Source organism: Pseudorasbora parva, chromosome 3 (assembly GCF_024679245.1).
Source record: "Pseudorasbora parva isolate DD20220531a chromosome 3, ASM2467924v1, whole genome shotgun sequence".
In the NCBI taxonomy this organism is placed as follows: Eukaryota; Metazoa; Chordata; class Actinopteri; order Cypriniformes; family Gobionidae; genus Pseudorasbora; species Pseudorasbora parva.
This window is the reverse complement of record NC_090174.1, coordinates 6364479-6373143: the sequence shown is the minus strand read 5'-3', so window position 1 is coordinate 6373143 and position 8665 is coordinate 6364479. Positions and strand designations below refer to the sequence as shown.

The following is an 8665-nucleotide window of genomic DNA, read 5'->3' as shown; positions in this document are numbered from 1 at the left end:
CTCAGTAATAAATAATAGACTATATAATCTGGGCAAACCTGGTAGGATGTCCCCACCAAAGCTGAGACCAAACCTACGCCCTTGATTTGGATTTGTTTATGTCATGCCTTGAATCACTTAACTGGTCGAGATTGCTGGATTTAGAAAGTAATTAGCAATAAGTAATTAAATACTTTTTGGAGAGAGTAATTTGTATAGTAATCTAATTACACTATTGAAGATGTAATTAGTAACTAGTAATTTATTACTTTTTTAGAGTAACTTACCCAGCACTGCCTCTCACAGTCTAATCAACTGGACGTAAAACAGTCAGGTTTCAAAAAGGGCCACTCAACTGAGACGGCATTATTGTCAGTTACTGAAGCCCCGCGGATGGCAAAAGCTGCTTGAAAATCATCAGTCCTCATCCTCCTTGATCTATCTGCTGCCTTTGACACTGTGAATCATCAGATTTTTGTTGAGAGTCCACCCTCTCACCACTGGGCATCACAGGGACTCCACTCCACTGGTTTGAGTCTTATCTCACAGGTAGGTCTTTTAAGTTTGCCCTGAGAGGAGAGGAGGCCAAAACACATCAACTGACCACAGGGGTTCCTCAGGGCTCAGTGCTTGGACCTCTATATTCATTTTTATCACGTTTATTATTCCAAGTAGAGAAATAGCCTCTGTCAAAGGCTTTTTCTGCGTCCAAAGATATTACTAACGCTGGACGATTGTGCAGGGCCGAGTAGTCAATCAAATTCAGTAACTTCCGAATGTCGTCAGATGCATTTCTGGCCTTAGTGAAACCAGATTGATCTGGATTGATAAAATGGGGCATTAAATCTTCTAGTCTACAGGCGACTAATTTAGATATTATCTTAAAGTCGACAGGGAGTAGTGAAATTGGATGGAAAGAGGCACATTCAGCAGCATCTTTATTTTTCTTGTGTATCAATGAAATTACAGCTGTCTTCATTGTTTCTGGAAGAATTCCGTTTTGGACAAGATCTGCAATCATGGGCATAAACAAAGGCTCAATTCGAGGCCAGAAGGTCTTATAAAATTCGACAGGGTATCCATCTAGACCTGGTGATTTTCCAGAAGGGAGTGACAAAATAGCTTGAAGCACCTCCTCTGGAGTAAAATTCAGCTGCTCCCTGTCTTCTTCTGATAATGAGGGTAGAGATATATTATTTAGAAACAAATTAATGTCTTCCAGAGAGGGATTTTCTGATGTGTACAACTGTGTATAAAAGCTATGAAAAGAGGACATCATATCGATTGCATGTCATATTTAATTTGCCCTGATGGGTTACGTATACATTTTATTGTGTGATCCGCCTGCTCTCTTTTAAGCTGATAGGCTAAAAGCTTGCTTGGTTTGTTACCATATTCATGGTAATGTTGTCTGGTGAAAAAAATATGTTTTTTAGTTTGTCCAATCTGAAGCAAATTAAGATTGTTTCTGACAATATTGGGCTTCTTTAAATTTACGTCTGTGGGTGATTGTTTGAGTAGTTTTTCTAAATTGATAAGCTACTTTTTTAATTGCTCAGTCCGTTTGATCATAGATTTTTTCTTTTTAGATGTATACGAGATCAGCTTCCCCCTAATCACCGTGTTGGCCGCATCCCATTTCACTGCAGGGGAAACAGGGGAGGCGGCATTATCCTGCTTATATTGTTCCAGCCATTGTCTGATATTTTTACAGGCTTCACTATCTGTAAGAAGCGCAGAGTTAAATTTCCAGTACCTGGTTGGATATATCTGTTGATGTAGAAATAGCCTGAGATAAATTGGCGCATGGTCTGATATAGGAATCGTACATATGCTGCAGGAGGCGATAGAGAAAAAGATAAGCCTGGGGTAAGAAAAAGAGGTCTAATCGAGAATATGTCTTATGTCTCGCAGAATAAAATGTATAGTCCTTAACTGATTGGTTAAACTCCCTCCATACATCGACAAGGCCTGTATCTCTGGAGGCTATCTTTAATGCCTTTGTTGCATTGGGATTGGATACGGAGGGTGAAGATTTATCTAGGCAGCTATTCATGCGGCAATTGAAATCTCCTATTATCCCAAGATGAGTATTATATAGAGAAAATAAGGTGATAATTTGTGTCATAAATTTGGGACAATCTGCATTTGGTGCATAGACATTAAGTAGTACTAAATCTTGACCATAAAGTGTTCCATAAATGAATACTTACCTACCCTTGCGGTCATTATGCTGCTCTTTAAATATAGTGAAGAGTATTCTGACTTTAATGTTTTATTGCACGGTACTTCTCACTGTCTGTGGTAAATAAGTACAAATTACATAAGGTTGTGTATATGGCTAGCAAGATTGCAGGTAAACAACAACATGGAATGTCAACGCTATGCGAATCTCGAGTTGTGAGAAAAAGCCAGGTAATTCTTTGAGATGAGTCACGCCCTCTGTATGGTGAATAAGTACTGTTAACATCTGGATAAAGGTATAGGTTGCCTTTATGTCGAACTATCTGTGCACAAAGATCCTTCATATTCTTGAGCATAGCTTTGTTAAATAAATCTGTGTTATGCCATTGTACACCTATGGGGGTGATTCTGCTGTTGTGAGAGGGATACATACGTATGGTGGAAAGATCATTGTTGTGGTGTAATTTGTTTTTGTTTGTTCATACCTTTATGCCTGTATTGTCGACATAGGGTGCCACAGATGCAAAAAGATTTTCAGAAAGAACAATAACACTAAACTATAACATTAAACTATAAGAGGGGCGGCATTGAAGTGAAGAGGCTCTGGCGTGGCATCTATGATGTGAAGAGGCTCTGGCGTGGCGGCCATGATGTGAAGAGGCTTTGGCGTGGCATCCATGATGTGAAGAGGCTCTGGCGTGGCGGCCATTATGTGAAGAGGCTCTGGCGTGGCGGCCATGATGTGAAGAGGCTTTGGCGTGGCATCCATGATGTGAAGAGGCTCTGGCGTGGCGGCCATGATGTGAAGAGGCTCTGGCGTGGCGGCCATGATGTGAAGAGGCTCTGGCGTGGCGGCCATTATGTGAAGAGGCTTTGACGTGGCGGCCATGATGTGAAGAGGCTTTGGCGTGGAGGCCATTATGTGTTGAGGCTTTGGCGTGGAGGCCATGATGTGAAGAGGCTCTGGCGTGGAGGCCATGATGTGAAGAGGCTTTGGCATGGCGGACATTATGTGAAGAGGCTTTGGCGTGGCGGCCATGATGTGAAGAGGCTTTGGCATAAAAAAATGTTAACACCTGTAGAAAATATACGAAAACAGCCTCTATAAAAGTGATTTATATTCTGCAATATTAATTTATGTAATATAGCAACATTTTTAAAAAATGTTTCTTCCAAAACACCATATTTCTTCGCTGTTAGTTGCTGCAGAGTAAGTTGTGGTTATGCTAAAGTGAAACGTTTGTGTGTAGCCTATTGCCGTTTTCCACTTTACCTCGTCATGAATAGGCTACATGCTCGCGGCTGTTTTCAGCTGATTCACCACAGAACTAATGTTTCCATATGATTGTATAAAACAAAATAAGTCAAAGTGCCGTTCATAGAGCAGTATTTAAACACAGCGTACGTTCGTCAGCGGCTGCGCTGTGCGGATATTCGCCTTTTGCAGTTCCATGCGCTCAAATAATAAATAAATAATAAATAGAAAAAAGCGCCTAATATGGAGGGGAGGTCTCTCTCGCTTCGGCTTGTCAATTCAGAAGACCAACCAATGGGCCGCTGTCGCTGCATGTTGTCAGTGGTACAAAAAAAATATATATTATTATTTTTTTTTTTTTTTTTAAACCCTATACCGGCCCCAAAGTGCGTCGGCCCACCGGGCCCGGTATGCCAGATTACCAGTACAGCCCTGGCGTGGAGGCCATTCATGTGAAGAGGCTCTGGCGTGGAAGCCATGATGTGAAGAGGCTTTGACGTGGAGGCCATGATGTGAAGAGGCTCTGGCGTGGAGGCCATGATGTGTTGAGGCTTTGACGTGGAGGCCATGATGTGAAGAGGCTCTGGCGTGGAGGCCATGATGAGAAGAGGCTTTGGCGTGGAGGCCATGATGTGAAGAGGCTCTGGCGTGGAGGCCATGATGTGAAGAGGCTTTGGCGTGGAGGCCATGATGTGAAGAGGCTCTGGCGTGGAGGCCATGATGTGTTGAGGCTTTGACGTGGAGGCCATGATGTGAAGAGGCTCTGGCGTGGAGGCCATGATTTGTTGAGGCTTTGGCGTGGAGGCCATGATATGAAGAGGTTCTGGCGTGGAGGCCATGATGTGAAGAGGCTCTGGCATGGAGGCCATGATGTGAAGAGGCTTTGGCGTGGAGGCCATGATGTGTTGAGGCTTTGGCGTGGAGGCCATGATGTGAAGAGGCTTTGGCGTGGAGGCCATGATGTGAAGAGGCTTTGGCGTGGAGGCCATGATGTGAAGAGGCTTTGGCGAGGAGGCCATGATGTGAAGAGGCTTTGGCGTGGAGGCCATGATGTGAAGAGGCTCTGGCGTGGAGGCCATGATGTGAAGAGGCTCTGGCGTGGAGGCCATGATGTGTTGAGGGTTTGGCGTGGAGGCCATGATGTGTTGAGGCTCTGGCGTGGAGGCCATGATGTGAAGAGGCTCTGGCGTGGAGGCCATGATGTGAAGAGGCTCTGGCGTGGCGGCCATGATGTGAAGAGGCTCTGGCGTGGCGGCCATGATGTGTTGAGGCTCTGGCGTGGAGGCCATGATGTGAAGAGGCTTTGGCGTGGAGGCCATGATGTGAAGAGGCTCTTGTGTGGAGGCCATGACGTGGCTTGGAGGTCATTGGTAATGGGGCTACGACATTAAGAAACGTTGTTTGAGCAGCCCTCAGGTGACTAGAATCAGGCGTGGCGCCATGATGTGATAAGGCTCTGGTGTGGCAGGTACTGTGGAATTGCTGGGCTCCTCATCTCCAGTTCCCACAGTAAACAAGGAACCACTCAACAGGAGTGCAAAGAAGCCATAGTCCATGGCACATTATTCTCTGGTATTAAGTAATTCCAAAGGTAAACAAATCCATTGTGAAAAATGCCCTTGAGACTATGTCTGTTTACAAAATAAAAGACACCCAAGCATGAACATGACCAAAACATAGTTACATAATTTTTGTTTATATCAAATGTAACCTTATTGTAAAGTATTACCAGATTAATTCATTAAAACATAATGTAAAGATTAACTGAAGATGAAAATCAAATATTTTTAAATTTGGATATTACACACACTATGCTACAGTTAAATAAACATTCTTATTAAATTTACTAAAATTGACTATATTCAGTTTATGTGACTTTCAATCCCATGGCATTAAATTAACAGAACTATTAAATAGTATTTTCTTGCCCTCTTGAGGTCTTGAGGGCAGGGTTCTGTTCCCATCATGCATTGTGCAGGTCACCCTGGCTGCATACAAAATGGCATACCATCTTGACTCTCTTGTGTGTAGTATGAATGTAATCCATATAATGTGTAGGACTAGATTCATCATGCTGTCATTATTATGTGACCTACCAGCTTCAGTTATGTTGCTTCACTGCCATTCACAAATCGTCTCCTGTGGCCTAGGATTTTAAAGTCTCCATTGTATGCACACTTTAGAATCTCACCGGAAGTAGTAGGTGTCTGGGTATTTTTGGCTACTGTTTTATGATTACTGTGAGTTCAGACATACACTCTAAAAAAAAAAGGTTCTTCAGTGGTTCTTCAGCGGTTCTTTAGGGTGGATAAGGTGCTATATAGCACCAATACCATATAAAGAACCTGTAAAGCCCCTGTGTGGTTCTTCAGCGGTTCTTCAGTGGTTCTTTGGGGTGGTTAAGGTGCTATATAGCACCAATACCATATAAAGAACCTGTAAAGCCCCTGTGTGGTTCTTCAGCGGTTCTTCAGTGGTTCTTTGGGGTGGTTAAGGTGCTATATAGCACCACTGTCATAAATTAAAAAAAGCCCCTCTAGGTTCTATCTCTCTTTTAGTTTCTTAATTTAGTTGGGAAATTGATTACAAAACAACATTAAATAAAATAATAATATTCACATGAAGTTAACATGGTTCTCAACCTTTTTGGCCCAAAGGCCCCCAAATTAAATATTTCAGAGCCCTCAAACACAACACTTTTTGACCCCAGCAAAGTGATTCAAAACAGCTTTTTGGCATTGGTATTAAAAATTAAGCTAATGAATATGGGGCCTGCCCAACTTTTTAAAATTAAAACACAATAGGTATTCAATACACACAAATTATAACTGTAGACGGTTACCAAATCAAATCCACACTTAAACCATTTTCAAATCATCACCCATACAATCGCTTATTATATTAATACCCAATACATTATAAATAAAAATAATAAAAAACCTCTTGGAAAAAAAATTCTCAGCTGGAAACTGATTTCACTTTATCACACCACTATAAAATGTTATTTACAGCGCCAAAACAAAGTTATCTTAACATTTATTTTATTTTAATTTTATGTTTTGTTCATTTGTGTAGTCTAGCTTTAATAAAATATTATGATGTCCATACACACATATATATATATATATATATATATATATATATATATATATATATATATATATATATATATATATATATATATATATATATATATACATCTGATTGGCGCGTTTATATATATATATATATATATATAAACGCACCAATCAGATGTACGCTGTTTGTGCGGGAGCGGTCCTACTCGAGAAACTGCGTCATTTGTGTCGTTGCTCGTTGGACCTTTGGCTTTGGAGCCGGCGTCGATGAAGAGAGACTGAGGAGAGAAAAAGAATCTTGCCCAGGTGAGTGTCATACCTCCAACTGTCACATAAATATGCTATTAAAGTTGAGTTACTTGTTAGGGGGAAATTTTGTTGGTATTTTAAAATGTTGTACCGTGTTTTGAGTAATGTTAGCCGACTGTGTGGAGCATGACCAACTGTGTTGACTAACGTTAATTTAACTTAGTTAACGATTTTTTTTCCCAATAAACAAAGCGAATAACATCCTAGTGACGCTCAAAAAGAAAAAGGAAAATAATTTCTTACACTCGAGCCAGAGTTGCAGCAGTAACGTTTTAGTAACGTTAAGTTATTTCAACCAAATACACTGAAACGTCTTTGGTGTAACGTCAACCGACAAAGCTCGAGAGACAGAGGGGGGTTTAACGTTAACGTTAAGGAGATGCGGTTAGGGATATTTGTTGCTTAACTAACACTGAAGTGTAACGTTAAGTAATAATTAAGGCTAACGTGGTCGTTCGTTTCGTGACTAACTAACTTTTTTTTTTTTTAATCGCTGATAGAGATGACAGCCACGGTCCTAGAGGTGGGCTTTATATAACGTTAGCTGCACCGTTCCCATGGATGCTGTGTCTAGTAACGTTAGTGAATATGAAATAAAAATAACATATGCACAACTTCTTAACTATTAAGTTAAAATTAAATGCAAGCCTACTTATGTTAACCGTTTAAAGCTCAAATAATGTATTTAAGTTGTAATTAAGAAGCTTATTGACATCAGAAGCGTGTCTGACATGATAATGGTCCCTACTATCTAAAAAAAAAACAATATATAAAAAAATATATATATATATATTGCACCTCTAATTTGACAAATGTGCTAGAAAGCTACTTGATGAATAGGTGCTATATAGCACCAAAAAAGGTTCTTCTGATTACGAACCAAAGAACCACTCCTGGTGCTATATGGCACCCCTTATGGTTCTATATAGCACCAAAAAAGGTTCTTCTGATTACGAACCAAAGAACCACTCCTGGTGCTATATGGCACCCCTTATGGTTCTATATAGCACCAAAAAAGGTTCTTCTGATTACGAACCAAAGAACCACTCCTGGTGCTATATGGCACCTCTTATGGTTCTATATAGCACCAAAAAAGGTTCTTCTGATTACGAACCAAAGAACCACTCCTGGTGCTATATGGCACCCCTTATGGTTCTATATAGCACCATTTGACAAAGGTGCTATATAGCACCTTTAAAGATAGGTGCTATATAGCACTGAAAAAGGTTCCCCTATGATTACGAGCCAAAGAACCATTTTTAGTGCTATATAGCACCATTTTTGTTTAGAGTGTACTACTGGATATCAGCAGCAACCTAAACCCATTCACCAGATAACTGTTCAATCTATGGGTTGCCATGCTGCATCCCATACATCTTTGGCCCTATGATCATGTGATCATCATCACAAAGAAAACTAACAAAAATGTGTTTAAAGTATACGGATTTAGATGTTCATTAAACAAAAAAATAAAATAAAAATAAAAATAATACAAAGCTCCAAATACTCCAAATATGTTTTATGATTTAAGTTTGAACATTGGGGTTTGCAGTAAACAAAAGAAAACAAAAATGAACAAATTATTATTTCATTTTTTTATATTATTTTTATTATTGTTTTATTTAAAAAAAATTCAGGCATATTTGTTGAGATGTAATTTTATTTGTTTGCAAAAAAGTGGATTTACAATCGATCTTCTGCTGTAATACCAAATAAAAACATCTAAACACAAAAATGAACACAATAAATAACAGCAAAAGACATTTGAGGCAAATTTACAGTGATTGTCACTAAATACAGATATAGTATTTAGTATTTTAGGTGTAATTTTATGAGTAGTACACTAAATAAGAACGTAAAT

The 8665-nt window shown here is 39.8% G+C and overlaps 1 protein-coding gene across 3 annotated transcripts in view; it reads left to right on the top strand.

The window, feature by feature from the left end:
• Positions 1–6715: 6715 nt before the first annotated feature.
• Positions 6716–8665, top strand: part of zgc:175280 (cationic amino acid transporter 2 family protein) — a 28276-nt gene continuing 26326 nt past the window's right edge. The window contains exon 1 of one of the 3 annotated variants that reach the window (XM_067439903.1): positions 6716–6801. The gene's annotated coding sequence lies outside the window, so the exon portion shown is untranslated. The remainder of the gene's footprint in view (positions 6802–8665) is intronic. The other 2 variants (XM_067439905.1, XM_067439904.1) reach the window with 2 other exon arrangements.